The sequence below is a fragment of the Lolium perenne genome, chromosome 3, assembly GCF_019359855.2.
Source record: "Lolium perenne isolate Kyuss_39 chromosome 3, Kyuss_2.0, whole genome shotgun sequence".
In the NCBI taxonomy this organism is placed as follows: Eukaryota; Viridiplantae; Streptophyta; class Magnoliopsida; order Poales; family Poaceae; genus Lolium; species Lolium perenne.
Window position 1 is genome coordinate 35,951,410 of NC_067246.2, and position 19,078 is coordinate 35,970,487.

The 19,078-nt window shown below is 43.4% G+C and overlaps 2 long non-coding RNA genes across 2 annotated transcripts; both read right to left on the reverse strand.

Annotated features, from left to right (window-relative positions):
- Window positions 1–10,062: 10,062 nt before the first annotated feature.
- Window positions 10,063–12,184, reverse strand: LOC139837507 (uncharacterized). The gene is made up of 3 exons (XR_011753993.1): window positions 12,076–12,184; window positions 11,793–11,909; window positions 10,063–10,278 (listed from the first exon to the last, which is right to left on the reverse strand). It is a non-coding gene; the product is annotated as an uncharacterized lncRNA (long non-coding RNA).
- An 850-nt stretch (window positions 12,185–13,034) lies between these two features.
- On the reverse strand, window positions 13,035–13,673 carry LOC127340738 (uncharacterized). Its single transcript, XR_011753994.1, has 3 exons — window positions 13,463–13,673; window positions 13,277–13,373; window positions 13,035–13,112 (listed from the first exon to the last, which is right to left on the reverse strand). It is a non-coding gene; the product is annotated as an uncharacterized lncRNA (long non-coding RNA).
- Between the last annotated feature and the right edge of the window lie 5,405 nt (window positions 13,674–19,078).

Below are 19,078 nucleotides of genomic sequence, written 5' to 3' on the forward strand. Positions count from 1 at the left end.
TGGCCTGCACCACTCGGGCCCGCATGTCAGGTGCCGACATGACCCACCTGCGTGGGGCCACCCGTTCCGACAGCCTCTCAGCATGCGAAGTGGACCAGAACTGTCAGTACCACCAACATGGGTTCCACATATCAGTTGACATGCCAATTTTTTTGCGCACGTGCCAGCACAAGCGTCTGCCTGCTGTCAATTCTGGACGCATGGCCGCGCAGGTCAGAGCCTGCTGGGACCCTTCTCTGAGAGTTTTGGTGGGTCCGGCATGCCAGAGATATGAGGGGGCCGCATGTCAGAGCCTGCTGGAACCCTTCTCTGACATTTTTAGTGGGTCCTGCATGACAGAGATCTGTGGGGGCCACATGTCAGAGCCTGCTGGGACCCTTATCTGAGAGTTTTGGTGGGTCCGGCATGCTAGAGATCTGTGGGGGCCGCATGTCAGATCCTGGTGGGACCCTTCTCTAACAGTTTTGGTGGGTCCGGCATGACAGAGATCTGTGGGGGCCGCATGTCAGAGCCTGCTGGGACCCTTCTTTGAGAGTTTTGGTGGGTCCGGCATGCCAGAGATCTGTGTGGGCCGCATGTCAGAGCCTGGTGGGACACTTCTCTAACAGTTTTGGTGGGTCCGGCATGACAAAGATCTATGGGTGCCGCATGTCAGAGCCTAGTGGGACCCTTCTCTGACAGTTTTGGTTGGTCCGACATGACAGAGATCTGTGGGGGCCGCATGTCAGAGCCTGGTGGGTCCCTTCTCTGACAGCTTTGGTGGGTCCGGCATGCTAGAGATCTGTGGGGGCCGCATTTCAGAGCCTTGTCGGACCATGACAGTTTTAGTGGGTCATGCATGCCATAGATCTGTGGGGTCCGCATGTCAGAGCCTGGTGGGTCCCAGCATGCCCGAGCTTGGTGGGCCAAACATGCCAGAGTATGGACCTAATATGTCAGAACTTGTGGGACCCGTATGTCGGAGCTTGGTGGGTCCCTTGTCCAGACCCCGTCGGGCCCACATGTATCTGTGGGACCTACTGGATTCACTATGTATCCCACCTACCAGCTACGCGTCGTGGTGTCCTTGGGCCAGATTGGCTGACTAAAGGCCCAAGGCCTATTTATTCAATTTGAACAAAGACATGCATATGAGCCCAGCTTATATCGTCTGTTGGACCGACTGGCCAATTACTCTCCGATGTGCCCTTACCTATATTCGGGAGATTAAATGAACACAGACACGCAGAGGAGCCCAGCTTATATAGTCTGTTGCTCCGACTAGCCAGTTTTTTTTAAGAAGTTAGCTTCAATTATTTGTTCTACGGCAAATGAAGGTGGACTTATATTTGGGGCCTCTGCCTTCTTGGGCCTAATATCCGAACAAACTAAACTTTCTGATAAATGTTATACAACGATTCTCAATACAAAAAATGCAGAACGAGTATCCAAGTTTATAATCCAACTAGTAACACATATACAAAAAAGTACGTAGTACTCCATCGTACAGAATCAGTCTCTGAAAAGGTTCTATGTAATTGTGAACACAGGGAGTACTCCCTCCGTCCCGGTGAATTGTGCTCACCTCCAAAATATATTTTTCCCAGTTTAACCATGGATTAAAGCTCAATTACTATTCTTAGTTTAACATACTCTCCTCTTCTTTGACTTGTCAATGTACATGCGTGTATGCACTAGATGTCCTCCATCGGTTCCCATCCTCAAACCAACAATAGCTGCTCTAATGAATGTGGAGTATTAGGGTCGTGATTGGATGAAATATCTTGTGTGAAAAAGTTTAAGCGCCCAATCCCCTGCTGCCTGTCCCGATGAAACTACTATTGAGCCCAATCCACCGGGACAGAGGGAGTAAGTAACTTTAAAATCGGTATTAAATATGGGTATGGCTATTTCTCAGTCGAGAACTAACTTCGTTCTGTCATCAAATTTTAGTTGCAATTAATGTTGCAAGTGATAACTATGACGAATCACATAACCAATCAAACAGTGTAGGACTTTTTTTTTGCTCATTGTTTGTTCACAAGCAGCTAACCAAACCTGCCGCTTGGTAAACAGTGTAGGACTCGACTGAGCACAAACTTAATTCTCAGCTAGCGCAGAGAACTAGCAAATATTAACTAGATTCATACGAGTGGCAGACCACTTATAGAATTTATAATTACATGAGTCATTCCTGGTAAAAGTACAATGGGAACATCAGATAAGATTAACGAGCTGATCGACAACCTCCACCAAACGTTTTTGGGCGCGCATGTCATTGATCTTCTTCCTCAGATCGTCGTTAGAGTTCCTGAAGCGAGTTAGCTTATCCTTTAAATCCAAAAGCGTGTTGCGCATCTCAGAGCGCTTCGTGTAGGCATCCACAAGCTCGCTGTCCGCCAAGATGGCGTCATCTATAGCCTCATTGAGCTTCCCATTTAGAGTTAGATTCTCTTCGCGGAGGCGTTCACAGTCAAGGAGTAGCTCGTGCCTCTTGGCAACCGCATCCTTGAAGCAAGCATTGCCTAGCTCCAAGCACACTTTAGCATCCCAAGTTTTCAATTCAATGAAGACAAAAATTTCAAATGCTCAAATTTTGGAACTAACAAAAACTTTCATTTTTGCATATAGTGCTATACATAGTGTGCATGCTTTCTTTTGTGCAATTGCCATGATAAGTGTTTGTGTGTTTACCAAGGGTGCTTAAACCCTAGTACATGATCTTAGAACGTCAAAAAGGAGGGAAATAAAAGAAATGGGAAAAATTGCAAATCTCACTCACATACACATTTGGCCAACTTTGCAAATCCTCAACCAAGACCATGTTGGCTTGTGCCAATGCTTGGGAAACCTTAATAGATCAATAACAAACATTTTGGAATCAAAGAAACACTTTTAAAAGCAAAGGAAAATTCAAATTTCCATCACATATGATAATGGGCATTTCGGCCCAAAATAAAATGTCACCCCCTTTGAGCCCTTCCATTTAGCAAATCCCAAACTAAACCTTGCCAGCTCTTGCCACCTCATCGAAGAGCATATCAAGGTGAGCATTTCTTGTGTTGACCACCAGGGTTGACTCTGCTTACATTGACCAATATAAGGGTGACAAGTGGAGACTTTGAAACAAAGTGAAGATCATCCCCTTTTTGAAACTTTGCAAACCAGCACCATTTCTCAAACCACCACCACCATTCTAATCCCTTTATTATTCAAATCAATCTCCCCAAAAAGATTTACAAAGTTTGAACAAAATGCTCATGCGGCCATTTCGTCGAATACTTTGCAGGCACTAATCTGGAATTTGCACACACCTCTTTATCCAGCGGATTTTGGCCTAAACCTCTTTTGCTTTGCTCTCATTATGGTCCCTCTGCATCTCATGCATCAAGCCATGTACTTGCCCGTGGTGATTAAAGCCTAGAGAGGGCTAAAGCAATGCCATGTCGTGCACCGTGCCGGCCCTCATGCCATCGATCACCAAAGCCTCCCCCTCTCACTTTCTTCTTGTCCAGCAGAATCTCCTGGCCACCCTGATCATCACCGTGCACGGCCCTGGCACGCGAGAGGCTGGCATTGGCCAGGCCAGCTCGCGCCCAGAACGCCCAGGCATGCCAGCGTGCGCGCTCACCGCGTACTGGACGCGCCAGACTATGGCCTCGACCCATCTCCACCGTCCTCCCCTACACCTCTCTTTCTGCATCAAGCACCGCCACTACACCCTCTAGCGCGTAGACACGCTTGAGCACCTGCGCGTGCACCGTCGCCGTCGTCCTCGTCGACTTTCCGCCGCCAGTACCGTGACAGATTCTTCATCATCGTGAGTGATCCCGTCACATTTTCTCTGCACCAGCTAGCCGTTGAGCATCGCCAGGATGCCAGCTACGCCACGCCATCCTTGCCTTGGCCTTTCGCGCACCGGAGACTCCGCGCCATACTCGACCTTCACGGACACCCGCAGCTCCTCTTCGCCGCTATAAATAGGACCCTCCCGCACCCCAATTCTTCACGCTCACTGCTTCTCCTCCCATCTCTGATTCTCCTCGACCAGTTCGCTAGCCAAATCGTCACCGGAGCTGCGCCAATTCAACGCTGGAGCCCGCCAGTACCCGCGGATCGGCGCTGTCGATTGGAGCTTCCCCAAGCCAGGCCGCCGGTACCAGGAGCCTCGTCGTCCACGCCAACATCGCCGCGCACCTCGCCGTCGACCGCTGGAGCATCGGTAGGCTCTCCCACCCCTAGCTCCGCCGCCAGCACTACGGGTTCTCATCGGAGACGACGATGAGCGCTGGCCGTTAGATCTATTTCTAATCCTACGCCTCAGATTCATCCATACCGTTTTGCTGTAAAACGCTCGCTGACAGAGGGCCCCACCAGTCAGGCAGCCCACTCGCGCGAGACGCGCAGATGGGCTGGCCCAACTTCTTTTCCCCTCTGCGGCCCAGTTTTCCTTCCCGCCTAAAGCCCACACGTTTGAATTTGGATTTAGGATTTATTTGAAATGCTTGCAGATCCTTTGCTAAAACTTAAATAGTTTCAAATCGGCTGAACCAAATTTTGTGAACTTTATATTTTTGGAAAGCTTGGAAATAGATTTAAGCAACCACACTGGTCTCACCCTCAGATTCAGTGTAGAATTTAAATAGTAAAAATAACAAGGCAGGGCCTTTTCAAACTTCAAACTTTATTTAAATTTCAACCATAAGTGATTTTGAGTTTATTCCAACTCTCATAAATCACATTTGACATACTCTAATTGTTTTTGCAAAAAGATAGCATAGTTGTTTGTATGATCGTGGACTAGAGAAAAATAATGGCTATGGAGCCATTTCTAGTCCATTTAAATCATCTAAATTAAATTGATTAAATGGTATGAGAGTTACTCTCTCATTTAAATCATGGTCTTAAGTAATCCAATATAAGGTAATGATCTTAGTTTATAGGACCTCATGTGTGATTACTTAATGATATTAAATTGTTTCCTAGAAGTTTTAAATCACATGAGATATAGTATCTCATTTAAATCTTTTCCCAAATGACCATTATGAAGTGTTGACCTTGGTCAACATGTATTCATACTTTGTTATTTGAGGAGATTAAATCTTAACAAGATATAATGAGAGGACATTATTTTTTCTTAAATAAGAACACCAAGTCAACAACCATGTGAATAAGTTTGTGATGTTAGAATGGCTTGTGTGAACCCTTGTGTGTTTTAGTCTAGCACTTAAGTTTTGCTTAGTGATTGTATACCTCGTATTCGTGTATAGACGCTAGTACCGAGGAGTACTAGGAGGAGGAGGTTTACTCTCAGGAGGAGGAAGAGAACTTTGATCACTACACCACTCAAGGCAAGCTAACACTCTTGCAAATTTCCCAAGTGCGAAGCTCAAATGGAGCAAGGCACCATTACCTTTCTATTTCTACTTAAGGATCCAAATACCAAGTTTTACTCTTGCAAGCTTTTACCTTATTTTTATCAAAGCTTACTTATAGTTAACTTTGGTCTAAGTTTAGAATGTTACCAGAACATCAAAGGTAGCCTAGAGAAAGACAAGATAGATTAGCACCCTTCAGGACTAGTTGCTAGTGCTAAACTAAAAATGACTATTCTAGATGGGAACATGTGAAAACCAATGACTTTGAAAACCTTGGAATGATGAGTCATTCTATTGAAAGATTTTGAAGTTGAAGATGACATGAATGACTTGGTGACTTTGACAAAAACTGATGATTGGGTTTGAATGCGATACCTTTCCAATTTTGAGTACCCCCACAATACCTGATTTTGGGTAAGGCTTAACTAGAAACTTGTGCATTTTAGTATGGGTTCCCTCTAAACAAGCGTCATAGAGGTTATGCCGAGGCTGCCTCCGTTGAAAGTGAAATGACGTGAAATGAGGTGAATGTACGACCCAAGCCCCGTGCAGTTCCCGGGAGAATAGTTGGTTATCACCGGGAGGCCAAGCTCATGGGAGAGGTGCCTATATTAGAGTTTATAAGTGAAAGGTTATGGTTGATGATCCGCATACTGAGTTATGATTATTCCGGGTTATCCCTGACAGATGTAATCAAAAGTTGTGGCACAAGTGTGCAACCTCTGCAGAGTGTAAACCTATTCGAATAGCCCTGTCCACGGTTACGGACGATTGGAAAGGCCATACTGTTCCGTTGTCAGATGTTCCTAAAAATGAATGGTGAAGTGAATGAGGATTTGACTTGAAAACAACATGGTTGTGGGAATGACACTAATGTTCCCACTTGAGTTAAGTTAGGAAAATAAGGAGTCTTTATTTTACAAGGTTTATGAAATAAAATTGGCTTTATGCAAATAAACCTATAGCTTAGCACCTCTGAATAAAATTAATAGTACTTACATTAGTATTAGTTTGCGAGTACTTTAAAGTACTCATGGCTATGTCCCTGGCTATTCCAATGGCCAGACCATGAAGAGGAGCAGCAGTATCAGGAAGATGGACAACATGACGTCTACGATAATTAGGATCATCTCCTAACGTCAAGCGTTGCCTGTGGATTAGATGGACTACTACTACTTCGCTTTCGCTATGTGTTGTGTTGTTGATCATTAGATCAACTATTATTGTAAGTGTGGATCATGTGATCTGTTGTTGTAAGAAGACTATGGTTTGTAATGAATGATGACTCCATGATATCAGCTGTTATGTCTCGCAAAAACCATCTTCCTGGGATTGCGATGTATGCATAATAGGCATCTGGACTTAAAAATCCGGGTGTTGACAAGTTGGTATCAGAGCCATAGTTTGACCTTAGGAGACCCTAGTTAGAATGGACGTCTGAAAATTTTAGTTTCAAAAACCAAATAAGGTGAATATCTTGGAAAATCTATTCACACTCTTATCCTTGAGATCTTTTCCAAAAGAGAAATTCATGCTCTACCCTTCTTAAGAATATACATAAAATTTTGAAAAACTTGCTCACTTCTCTAACTTACTCATCCATTTCACTTTCAGATGGAGCAAGTCGCCAACACCAAGTTCTACCAGTTGAGGAATGGCGGAAGGCTGATCTTCGAAAAGGACTTAAATGCCCTATCAGATTTCCTTGGACGCCCCCACCCTGAGTTCCACGGAGTCGAGGTCAACGACCAGCCCGGAGGGGTACTTCAGTGGATCATCACGGCTGATCTGAGGGGCAAGATGGAGCCTCCTACTTCTGAGAGGATCCTCTTCTCCTTCAGGGAAAGCAACTGGATGGACGGACTCGCTCGTGGTCTGCAGGAAGCACTCGCCCGTCTGTGCGAGCAGGAACTGCCCCAAATCATTGGAAGTCGCTACTTCCAGCTCGCAAGGCATGACTCCATGGGAGTACCGATGGATCTGTCACCTCATTCCGAGGTGAAGTACCATGTGGAGCACCTCGACTTCATGCTGTGGGAGACCAGCAAGGAGCTGGATAACTCCTGCGCCTACACCAACTACACCCACCTCTAGCAGGCTCCGCAAGCCGAGACCATCAAGACCCTTGCCAAGGAGTGCATGACTCTTCGCCCCCAGAATGCAAAGAAGGACTACACCATCGCTCGCCTCCGAGCAAAGATAGCCTCACTGAAGGAGACTGTCGAAGCCCAGGAAAACCAGCTGAAGGACCTGGAAGGAGAAGGAGAAGGAGAAGACATCCAGGGAGATGGATACTCCTATGTGAGCAATGACGATGACTACGAAGAAGAAGAAGATGAAGACCTGGCCTTCCACCCCTATGTGGATGGCTATGAGGAACTGGAAGCCGGAGTGGATGCTCTCACTCCGATAGATGTTGATGAGGTGTAGTCTCACTTGTTCACATGTGTAGGTGTGAGTTTGTATCCCATCCCTTGTATCGTAGAATGATGAATGGTTCTTCAAACCATGGTGTGCTAGTTTGAATGAATGAATGAATGTGTGTTTAAATTTTCATCATCTCATGTTTCAAATGTAACAATTTTGAACTTTACCCCAAAAACAAGCCATAGAAAAATTACCCCTTATCTCATGATCTATCTCCATGTTCAGATGGCCCCTCCAACCCGCAGCACCAATCAAGATGCAATGATGCATATGTTGCAAATGATGGTGGCCGATCGGGAGGCTGAAAGAGCTGAACGTCTGATAAGTCTCCAACGTATCGATAATTTCTTATGTTCCATGCTACTTTATTGATGATACCTACATGTTTTATACATACTTTATGTCATATTTATGCAGTTTCCGGCACTAACCTATTAACGAGATGCCGAAGAGCCAGTTGCTGTTTTCTGCTGTTTTTGGTTTCAGAAATCCTAGTAAGGAAATATTCTCGGAATTGGACGAAATCAATGCCCAGGGGCCTATTTTTCCACGAAGCTTCCAGAACACCGAAAGGGAACCGAAGTGGGGCGACGAGGCGCCGCCACACTAGGGCGGCGCGGCCTAGGAGGGGCCCGCATGGCCCTAGCGTGTGGGGCCCCCGTCAGCCCTCCGACTCCGCCCTTCCGCCTACTTAAAGTCTTCGTCGCGAATACCCCAGGACCGAGAGCCACGATACGGAAAACCTTCTAGAGACGCCGCCGCCGCCAATCCCATCTCGGGGGATTCAGGAGATCGCCTCCGGCACCCTGCCGGAGAGGGGAATCATCTCCCGGAGGACTCTTCACCGCCATGGTCGCCTCTGGAGTGATGTGTGAGTAGTTCACCCCTGGACTATGGGTCCATAGCAGTAGCTAGATGATTGTCTTCTCCTAATTGTGCTATCATTGTTGGATCTTGTGAGCTGCCTAACATGATCAAGATCATCTATTTGTAATGCTACATGTTGCGTTTGTTGGGATCCGATGAATAGTGAGTGCTATGTTATGTTGATTATCAATCTATTATCTATGTGTTGTTTATGATCTTGCATGCTCTCCGTTATTAGTAGAGGCTCTAGCCAAGTCGTTACTTGTAACTCCAAGAATGAGTATTTATGCTCGATAGTGGGTTCATGCCTCCATTAAATCTGGGACAGTGACAAAAAGTTCTAAGGTTGTGGATGTGCTGTTGCCACTAGGTATAAAACATCAATGCTATGTCTAAGGATGTATTTGTTGATTACATTACGCACCATACTTAATGCAATTGTCTGTTGTTTGCAACTTAATACTGGAAGGGGTTCGGATGATAACCTGAAGGTGGACTTTTTAGGCATAGATGCATGCTGGATAGCGGTCTATGTACTTTGTCGTAATGCCCAATTAAATCTCACAGTACTCATCATAACATGTATGTGCATGGTCATGCCCTCTTTATTTGTCAACTGCCCAACTGTAATTTGTTCACCCAACATGCTATTTATCTTATGGGAGAGACACCACTAGTGAACTGTGGACCCCGGTCCATTCTTTTACATCGAATACAATCTACTGCAATACTTGTTTTACTGTTCTCTGCAAACAATCATCATCCACACTATACATCTAATCCTTTGTTACAGCAAGCCGGTGAGAATGACAACCTCACTGTCACGTTGGGGCAAAGTAATTTGGTTGTGTTGTGCAGGTTCCACGTTGGCGCCGGAATCCCTGGTGTTGCGCCGCACTACACTCCGCCGCCATCAACCTTCAACGTGCTTCTTGGCTCCTACTGGTTCGATAAACCTTGGTTTCTTACTGAGGGAAAACTTGCCGCTGTACGCATCACACCTTCCTCTTGGGGTTCCCAACGGATGCGTGATGTACGCGTATCAAGCTCTTTTTCTGGCGCCGTTGCCGGGGAGATCAAGACACGCTGCAAGGGGACTCTCCACTTCCAATCTCTTTACTTTGTTTTTGTCTTGCTTTATTTTATTTACTACTTTGTTTGCTGCACTAAAACAAAACACAAAAAAATTTAGTTGCTAGCTTTACTTTATTTACTACCTTGATCTCCATATTAAAAACACACAAAAAATTAGTTACACTACAAGAAAAGTTCTGATAGACAACGTCTCAAAATCGTCTGTGAGGACCCCGGACTAGCTGTCCGAAATTCCTTGTTATGTATATAGTTCACTATCCCATGATCAGCGCGTCGTGAACACATAACTGAACTGATATCAAATTACACCATCCATTACAAAGCGGAATAATAAAAATTACAATGCGGTCACATGACCAATAATTACATATAGCCTCGAAGGGCCTAACTTAATCATCAGAGTAGCGGAATCACATCAGCAGCGTAGAGCCCGAGTCATCTGCCTTAACCCTACAGGCATCTGACTGGGAGAACGTTCCTAGCTCGCATAGACGTCGTCCAATCCTTCTTCATTTGTCGAATTCCTCCAAGTCTGGCCAAGTAAATAGCCAGGGACAAAGCCGTGAGTGCATTTGGAATTGTACTCGCAAACCATCAAGAAGGTACTTTGCAAGAGTGCAAGATAACAAGTGCTAATCTAGATGACAAGAGGGAAGAGCTAATTTCTCTTGTGGAAATAGCATGTAGAAGAGAAGTAGTTTCTCTTGTGGATGTAGCATGAGAAAGAGAAATAGTTTCTCTTGTGGATGTAGCATCCCAACATCATAGTTGAAGGGGACACTAAGAAGATCCTATGATATCTCTATATCTTTGTTGAAGAAGATACTTCAAAAGAGTTCTACAACATAAAACACTATGATGGGAGTAACCCAGTTTATTTCCTTTCCGACCATCTCCAAATGGCCATCACAACTTTCCAGTACCTTCCTGGTACTCCGAAAACAAGTTCCTTCCTTTCCTTTGTCAAACACTTTCATAAAACAAAACTCTTTAGGCTAAGCAACAGCCATTCCAACCGTCCATGACCGCGGACACGGCTATTCGAATAGATTTGACTCTGCAGAGTTTGCACACTTTCCCCACAAGATCCGCGAGTTCATCATGTGGGCATCATCCCCGCATATCAACTATGCCATGACAAAAACTCGGACATAGCCTTTCGCCTATTCGTCTTAGCACGGGATCCTACCCTATGGAGTATGTACCTCCCCGGCACCGTGGCAGCTCACCTCACTTTGAGCGTGGCTCCACCGCCAAGCTAGGAGACCCATAGTGTCTTCCGGACGGGTCAGCCCCGAAGGCCTCCCGTTATACTATTGTTTCAACCAACGACAATCCGGATTCAGGGGTAACCTTACCCTTATATAGTTGTGCGGTGTCCCATGTTAAGAAGAACAAACTACGAGCTAAGCCACGTCCCACTCCAGGGTAATGTGGTTGCGCGGGTTAATTGTCACGGGTGAATACTTAGACGCCAAAGTTTTTGAAAACAAGATTTTCTTTCCAACCATCTTTGCCAAGATCCTTTCCTTTCATAAACACACACTTGGGTAAGTCCAACTCACCCAAGGTTTTCAAAAATTATTTTCAACAAGGTATTTTTCCAAGGGGGTTCCCAACCTATAGTTCTATGAAGGAACTAAGAGTCACAATGACATGATGCTAGCCATCATACCACTAAGGGGATGATAATTGAGGTGTTAAGGGGATCATACATACTTAGGATAAGCATGTATAGGGACAACATAATTAAGATGATTCAAACAGGGGTCATGATGTTAATCATCATACCACTAAGAAGATGACAACATGGATATGGTCAAGGGGGCATACATGATTAGGGTAAGCATGCATAACATCAACAAGGGGGTTCACATACTTGGGAGCAAGTATGCAAAGCATCAACAAGGGGTTCAACATACTTTGGGAATAAGCATGCATAGAGTAGAGGACCAAAAATCACATATGATACAAGGAACCAAGTGTATAATGGAGCAATGAGCACAACAAGAAGGATAAATAGCAAGAGATCAAAAGATGGCTTGCCTTGGCTTATTTGTCCCTGTACTTCTTCAACTCCATCAATATAAGAATTCCAACAACATATATAAATAAAATCCTCGTCCGATTCCACTTCTTCTTCTTCTCCGGAATTGTTCGCATCTATCGCCGGAAAATATAAAAGGAACACAATCAATCACATTGCATCAACAAGACAACATTCAACAAGCAACAACTAACCATGCAGCCAAGGTATAACATACTAAGGACTTATAGATACCACAAAACAACTTTAAGAGTTTTAATTTAGAAAACCCCATTTATTTACCTAGTAAAGGTATGAGTGCATCACAACTTTAGCAATTGCCTCTCTCGGTTATCACCATGGTATAAACCAATTATCCCCTGGTAGATAACATCATGAAGAGGACAAGAGCATTAGTTTGGCATCACAAACATTCACAACATAATTTCAAACATTTTTGGAAAAGCAGAAATCAGCTTTCCTAATTTAATTTGCTCACTTAACATTATACAAAAATAGGAAGCAAACCATATACCACATCATTTGAAAACTTAAGCAAAACAAAATAGCTAAAGTTAGGTTGCAGAGGTGTTGTTTTGCAAGCATAAAACAAAGGTTGCCCATCTCTACTAAAAAGAGTTGGTCAAGGGTTTTAAATAAACCGAAAAGTTTTGCTTCAACAATGCATGTCACACATAAACATTACTAACAGCAACAAATATGTATGAACAGAGACTAATAATATTTTTCCTATATAGCCAGTACTAATACAAGACTAACCCAATTGGAATCACCCAAAAATATCAAACCTACAATTTTAGGAATGTCTTTGAATCTGACTGTACAGAAAACAAGATCTGTAAGCCATAAATCGTAGAGAAATCCTACAAATATGAGGCCACTTGCATTTGAAAGGTAATTAAACAGAGATGCATACACAATTGGATTTGGGTTCAAATTGTTCCTGAAACTCTCACAAATGGGTTAACAAGATTACTGCATGTCTGTACCATTTGCTTTAAATAAGGAGTTACAGAACAGATAATGGTTTGAAACTGGTTCGAGATGATTAAGAAAACATTCAGTAATCCTACAGAATTGGAATCACTCAATTTGGATTAAAGATGGATTTTTGGTGATTTAAAAGCTAACAGCCATGTCTGCAGAACACACAGAACAAGTTTAACTCACCAATAATCGTACATAAATCATAGAAATATGAGGTCAGCTGCGTATGAAAGGTATTGAATAGGTGGTTCTTACCCAATTGGTTTCATTCAAAAATTGGTTTCCAGGCTCCTGGTTTAATTCGACAAAGTCAGATCTGACCAGATCTTGATCTGTGAACCATTTCAATTTCAGGAGGTCATTTAAAGTGAAACCAACGCCAAAATGAGGTACTGGACAGGGCTTTCACCCACAGTTGAGTTTGCCCAAAAAGGTTTTGGAAAACGGGAGAAATCTAACAAACAGTGATTCTGCATGTTTGCAGAACTTTATTTACCATGCAAAATCCGTAACGAATTTGAGGATGAGACCAACGCCAAGTTGTAGAGCTTTTTAATACCTATCTGTGGAACTTTGAATCACTCGATTTGGATCTGCACACAGGATTTGACGGATTTTACAAAATCGTACCAGAATCTGAAACAGCAAGATAGCAGAAATTACTGCAAGGTTTTGGACGAACTTGGGTCAAGAGTTTGAGATCTGAGGATTGCTCAACCTTCTCCATGCTTGGACCAACATGCACCTGCATCAAGATCCAATCTTGTGAGAGGAGAAAGGAGAAATAGAGGGGGATTCAGCTAGGGTTAGGGGAGAAGAGAGTGAGAGGGAAGCTCTCATGGTGAGGGGAAGCTTGAGGAAGGAGGGGAGCTTCATCTTGGTGGATTTCTATGGCCATGGCCGGCCATGTGATCAAGGGGGAGCAGCAGCTCGTGGGGAGGAAGGAGGAGGAAGGTATGAGGGAGTGGAGTGTGAAAGAAATGAGCAAAGGGGAGTGGAGGTGGCCGGCCAAGCTCTTATATAGAGGGAGGATGGTGGCTGCCTCCATTTTGATTGGCTAAGGTGGGTGGCTGCCCATTTAATTGTTGGGGTAGTTGAGAGGCAAGGCTTGCAAGAGAAGGAAATGAGGAGGGGCTGGCCGAATTTCAAGTCATGGCCGGCTCCTATCTTGTCATGAGCAAGTGAAAAATGTGAGAGAGATGCCCAACATTCATGTGAATAGATCAAGGCATGATGTTGAGGAGGTAATGTCAATGAGTGATTTTGATGATGATAAGATTAGGAGTAAATACCTAAAGATAGAAAGGGGGTATGAGGGTGGCATGTGCCATGTGCCATGATAATAATCTCCACCACTTTGGTTGAGACCAACTTATAATGAAGATGGTTCCCCAGGTATAGTTGATGAATAAAAGTCTCATTCGAATTCAAAATTGAAAGATTGGGGTTGGCCACATGCAACCAGGCATGAGCATGCCAATGGTAGATGGGATGGTGATGGTGGCTTAGTCAATGATAGAGCAAGGTTAAGAGAGATGGTGAGTGAAGTATCCATATACTCACAAGGATGAATATATTGACATAAATCATCAATTTATAAGATCAAGGTGATGATGGAAGAGAATATAAAGTACTCTACAAATGAGAGGTCAATTGGAAGTGGTTTGAAAGTATCAAATTATCATCCATTTAACTAAGAATTGGAGGATGGGGGAAATACAATGTGGTAGACCAGAGGTGTGCATAAGATGTGCAAGTGTTGGAATTTGAAAAAAGATTTATTTGAAAGGCATATGAAACACCTCAATTGTCTAGGGACAATTGGGAATGAACTCACGTGGAATGAAATTTTAAAGTGTTGAGATAAAACTAGTTGGAATATAGGAGTTCAAAATATTCTACTTACTTTCTCAAGTAAGTAGAGTTTTTCTCAAATGTAAAATAAGCAAGAGGAAAACAAGAAATGGTATAAGTACCATAAACAAGCTTTTTGTTAAAAAGAAAGCAAAATAGAGAGTAATGTTTTAGAAAGCAGAAATTGGTAGAAATGGGATGAAAAACAAAATCCGTTTCAGTTCCTTGTTTTCTTTGAATAATTATCTTGAAAGGATTTAATAAAACTAGAAGTAGTGTTGTGATCAAAACTAGAGAAGGAAAACAGTAGGGTTTTTGAGGAGGAGAACTAATTTAGGGAGGAGTGTTCTCAAGGGTAGATGATGGCTACGAAATGTACCCATCCTTCCCACTCTTGGTTTTGTGAAGATTAAACTTGGATTAAAATAAAAACAAGAGGTTAAAAAGGTAGAAGTGATCTAGTGCAGAAACACTGGATAAGGTATGAGATCAAGTTGAATATAGGAGTTGCAAGGATAGAGTGGGACATGCAAGACGTGGAGGTTGAAGAGGATGTAGCATAGATGAGATCCATGCATTGAAGTCAACAGTAACAGTTGTGGGTGCTTAGAGATCAATTGCCAAAGTCTGGACATTTTAAGCCTGTCAACACAGATGGTCGACATGGCCTCAAAACCAACAAGGATGAGTGGGTATAAGAGAGGGATGTAGCTAGGGGAAGATGATCCCAAATTTTGAATTTGGGATGATTGAGCTAGGTTGTACCACAAGGAGAAAAATCAAGAAGGCACACTCAGGTTGCCATCAGGGGAAGAGTTTGATGTAGTAAAAAGGAAAACAACTTTTCCTAGGACACACATGTGTTTTATTAGGCGAGTTGTTTGTTTTACCACTAGAGGTGTTGTTCTAAGAGGTGGCTCAAGACAAAACTCAACAAGAAAAACAAGACAATACATCTACCAACAGATCAAAGCAATTCATCTTAACAGACAGATCAAGGCAATTCATCTTAATTAGTCTATAGAAAAAAGTTTTTGTTCCCCCTAATTTTTGCATTAAGGACGAGGTTGCAAAAGGTGGGGTGTTACAGATCTTCCACCCTTAAAATAATCTCGTCGTGAGATTACTGAGTGTAGAAATAGAGGGGTTGTAAAGTTTAACTAAAGTTAGTCTCCATTCTTCTGTAGATGTGCTGTTGTAGAGAAGGTCGTTGCTTCATCTTCTATCAGACTTGATAGATTCTTGCCGATGGCGAGCTTCATGAAGAGATTGACTACTCCCTGCAGATGTTAGACCTGTAGCTTCTTAACGACCCTAGTGGAGCTCACGACTTCGGAAATTTAGTGCACTCCAATGGTGCCTTAGCAGGGTTGAAAACTTTTTAGAGTTAGCTTAAATTTAGTGGAAGACGAAGTCTTCCACCCTTAAAATTGTTCACCGGGGAGGGGGCGTTAAAAACTGTAAGCTTCGGCCACGGGTCTTGTCGGGCGCTTCTTGGAGAAGTCATTGATCTCCTGTCTTGCGTTGAAAACATCTTCAGAGGGCGTTGTGTAGTCCATGGCTTCAAGAGGGGTTAGTGCAATCCCAAGTTTTCAACGGTGTTTCATAAAGGTAGAAAATTTTAGGGTTAGCTCCACATTTTAGTGGAAGGCGAAGCCTTCCACCCTTAAGATTTTTCATCGGGCTTTCGGAAAAACTCAGAGCTTCTGCCTTGTGGTCCTATCTGGGGCGTCTGAAGAAGTCGTCGATCTTCCGTATTCAGTTGTAGAATCTTCGGGGCGACGTGCAGACCACATCTTCAAGAGGCACTCACGTGTTAACTAAACCATATGGGATGAGCGGTGAGTTAGTAAATTGATGAAACACCTAGTTGGTATCCATATGAAACAACAACAGAGGTCGTCGATGACAATCATCAGCTGGCGGGTCGGTGCTGACTTATACCAGTTGGTGAGCGGGTAAGTTGCACATAGCCTTGAGTCCTTGAGGTATCTTCAGGAGTTTCACTTGAGGAGGACCAGATGAACCATGTGATGTAGCTTGCCGTTGACGCTAATGTTCTCTCATCTAGTTAGACGGTGTGTTAGGGGGTGGTTTTCAAAAAGATATCCTCGAGGTTAGCGCGAGTATATACCAAGGTTAGACCAAGTTAGTAAGTCTTCTGGTAGAGGTGCAGTCACTCTTGAAGGTAGGAGCTTCTGCTTTCTTGATGAAGTGGAGATGCTTCAGCGGATCTTGAAGGTATTGGCTTTTGCTTTGTTGGCGTAGTAGAGATGCTTCAGATGACCTTGAAAGTAGTCGGCGTAGATAGGGGTCTAAGTTAGTTTCCCTCACGATTGAAAAACAACTGCTAACGGGTTTAGAGTTAGAGTCTTTCGTTAATCTACCCAACTAACTAGCAGTTAGCAATACATCGGCGAGGCAAACTTTAATCCTATCATGGAATGTGACACCCATACAACCATAACCAGAGACAAAATACCACTAACAGAGGCTACTGGTATTTTTCCTAGATGCACATTAACAAAACAAGATCAACACAATTGGAATCATTCAAAAATATTTATTTTTCAATTTTTGAGACTCAAAATACTAACCAGAAACAGTGATCAAGTTTTATTTATTAAAAATCGCACAAAAATCCCAAAAATACAAGGTTGGCGGCATCTGAAATATAATTTCATACTGGTTCTAGTGCAATTAGAATCACATCAATCGGAGCTACCAAACTATTTTTATTAGCAAAACAGTACACTGGAAGATTTCCATTTTTAATTTCTGTTTTACAAATTCCAAACAATTAAAAAGGACGGGAACGTCTAAATAGCAAGACATACATGCACATAGCAAACAGATACAAACACTCAAGGCAGCACACTAGGGAACTACAAGCAATCATCAAACCAGACATGGTACTCTAAGTACCCAGAAAGTCCTAATGCGCGGGGGTAGCTCAATCAAAGCGATTGAGTTTGTCCTATCCATCCTATAGGTTTGGGGGCTGGTCACATATGTTGATGTCTTCACATTGTCGGCATCAGCTTCAACTTGGATTCTTGTCGCAGTTGGTGGTGAAGGGGCCGGGTGTTGAGTCGTTGATGCTGAGGCGGAGGAGAAAACTGTGTAGAACTTCTTGTGTCGACATCCCGGAAACATGAGGTGTTCGTAGAGGTAGGTGTTGAGGTGCTCCCGAAGTCGAGATCTTCTCGTGGCTGGCCTAAAAATTACTAGTCAAGAAACTGAGGACTTGATCCCAGACGATTGCAAAAAGTGAAATTCCACAGAGGAACAAGGTCACCTCCTCGACAGACTTTGTTGACAACCAAAGACATGATCTAATTATCCCTTTGTGGGCACACTAAGTCGGCCTCAAATCTTCAATAGCTGCTGTTGAAGATACAAGAGTCTTCCAAAAAGGTTGATCCATCTTCGACTTTGAGTCTCCGGGTCTGAGTCGGGGACATCGTCCAGTATGTAGGTTTGAAGTGGATGAGACAATAGAGTAAGAATCTTTTCAACGAGTTTGGAAATCAGAGAGTGAGATAGGGATCAGAAATTTTGAAGGGATGAGAAAAATTGGAAGCTATTCTTCCGTCTATTAAAGGAAATTTTTTTGCTTTGCAAATAGTTTAGCCCAAGTAATTGTTTCCTAATTAACGTCCATGCTAACTAAGGTCTCCTACAGTCAGGATAGCTCTGATACCAGCTCTGTGAGGACCCCGGACTAGCTGTCCGAAATTCCTTGTTATGTATACAGTTCACTATCCCATGATCAGTGCGTCGTGAACACATAACCGAACTGATATCAAATTACACCATCCATTACAAAGCAGAATAATAAAAATTACAATGTGGTCACATGACCAATAATTACATATAGCCTCGAAGGGCCTAACTTAATCATCAGAGTAGCGGAATCACATCAGCAGCGTAGAGCCCGAGTCATCTGCCTTAACCCTACAGGCATCTAACTGGGAGAACGTTCCTAGCTCGCATAGACGTCGTCCAATCCTTCTTCATTTGTCGAATTCCTCCAAGTCTGGCCAAGTAAATAGCCAGGGACAAAGCCGTGAGTACATTTGGAATTGTACTCGCAAACCATCAAGAAGGTACTTTGCAAGAGTGCAAGATAACAAGTGCTAATCTAGATGACAAGAGGGAAGAGCTAATTTCTCTTATGGAAATAGCATGTAGAAGAGAAGTAGTTTCTCTTGTGGATGTAGCATGAGAAAGAGAAATAGTTTCTCTTGTGGATGTAGCATCCCAACTGTGGGGACCCCGGACTAGCTGTCCGAAATTCCTTGTTATGTATACAGTTCACGATCCCATGATCAGTGCGTCGTGAACACATAACCGAACTGATATCAAATTACACCATCCATTACAAAGCGGAATAATAAAAATTACAATGCGGTCACATGACCAATAATTACATATAGCCTCG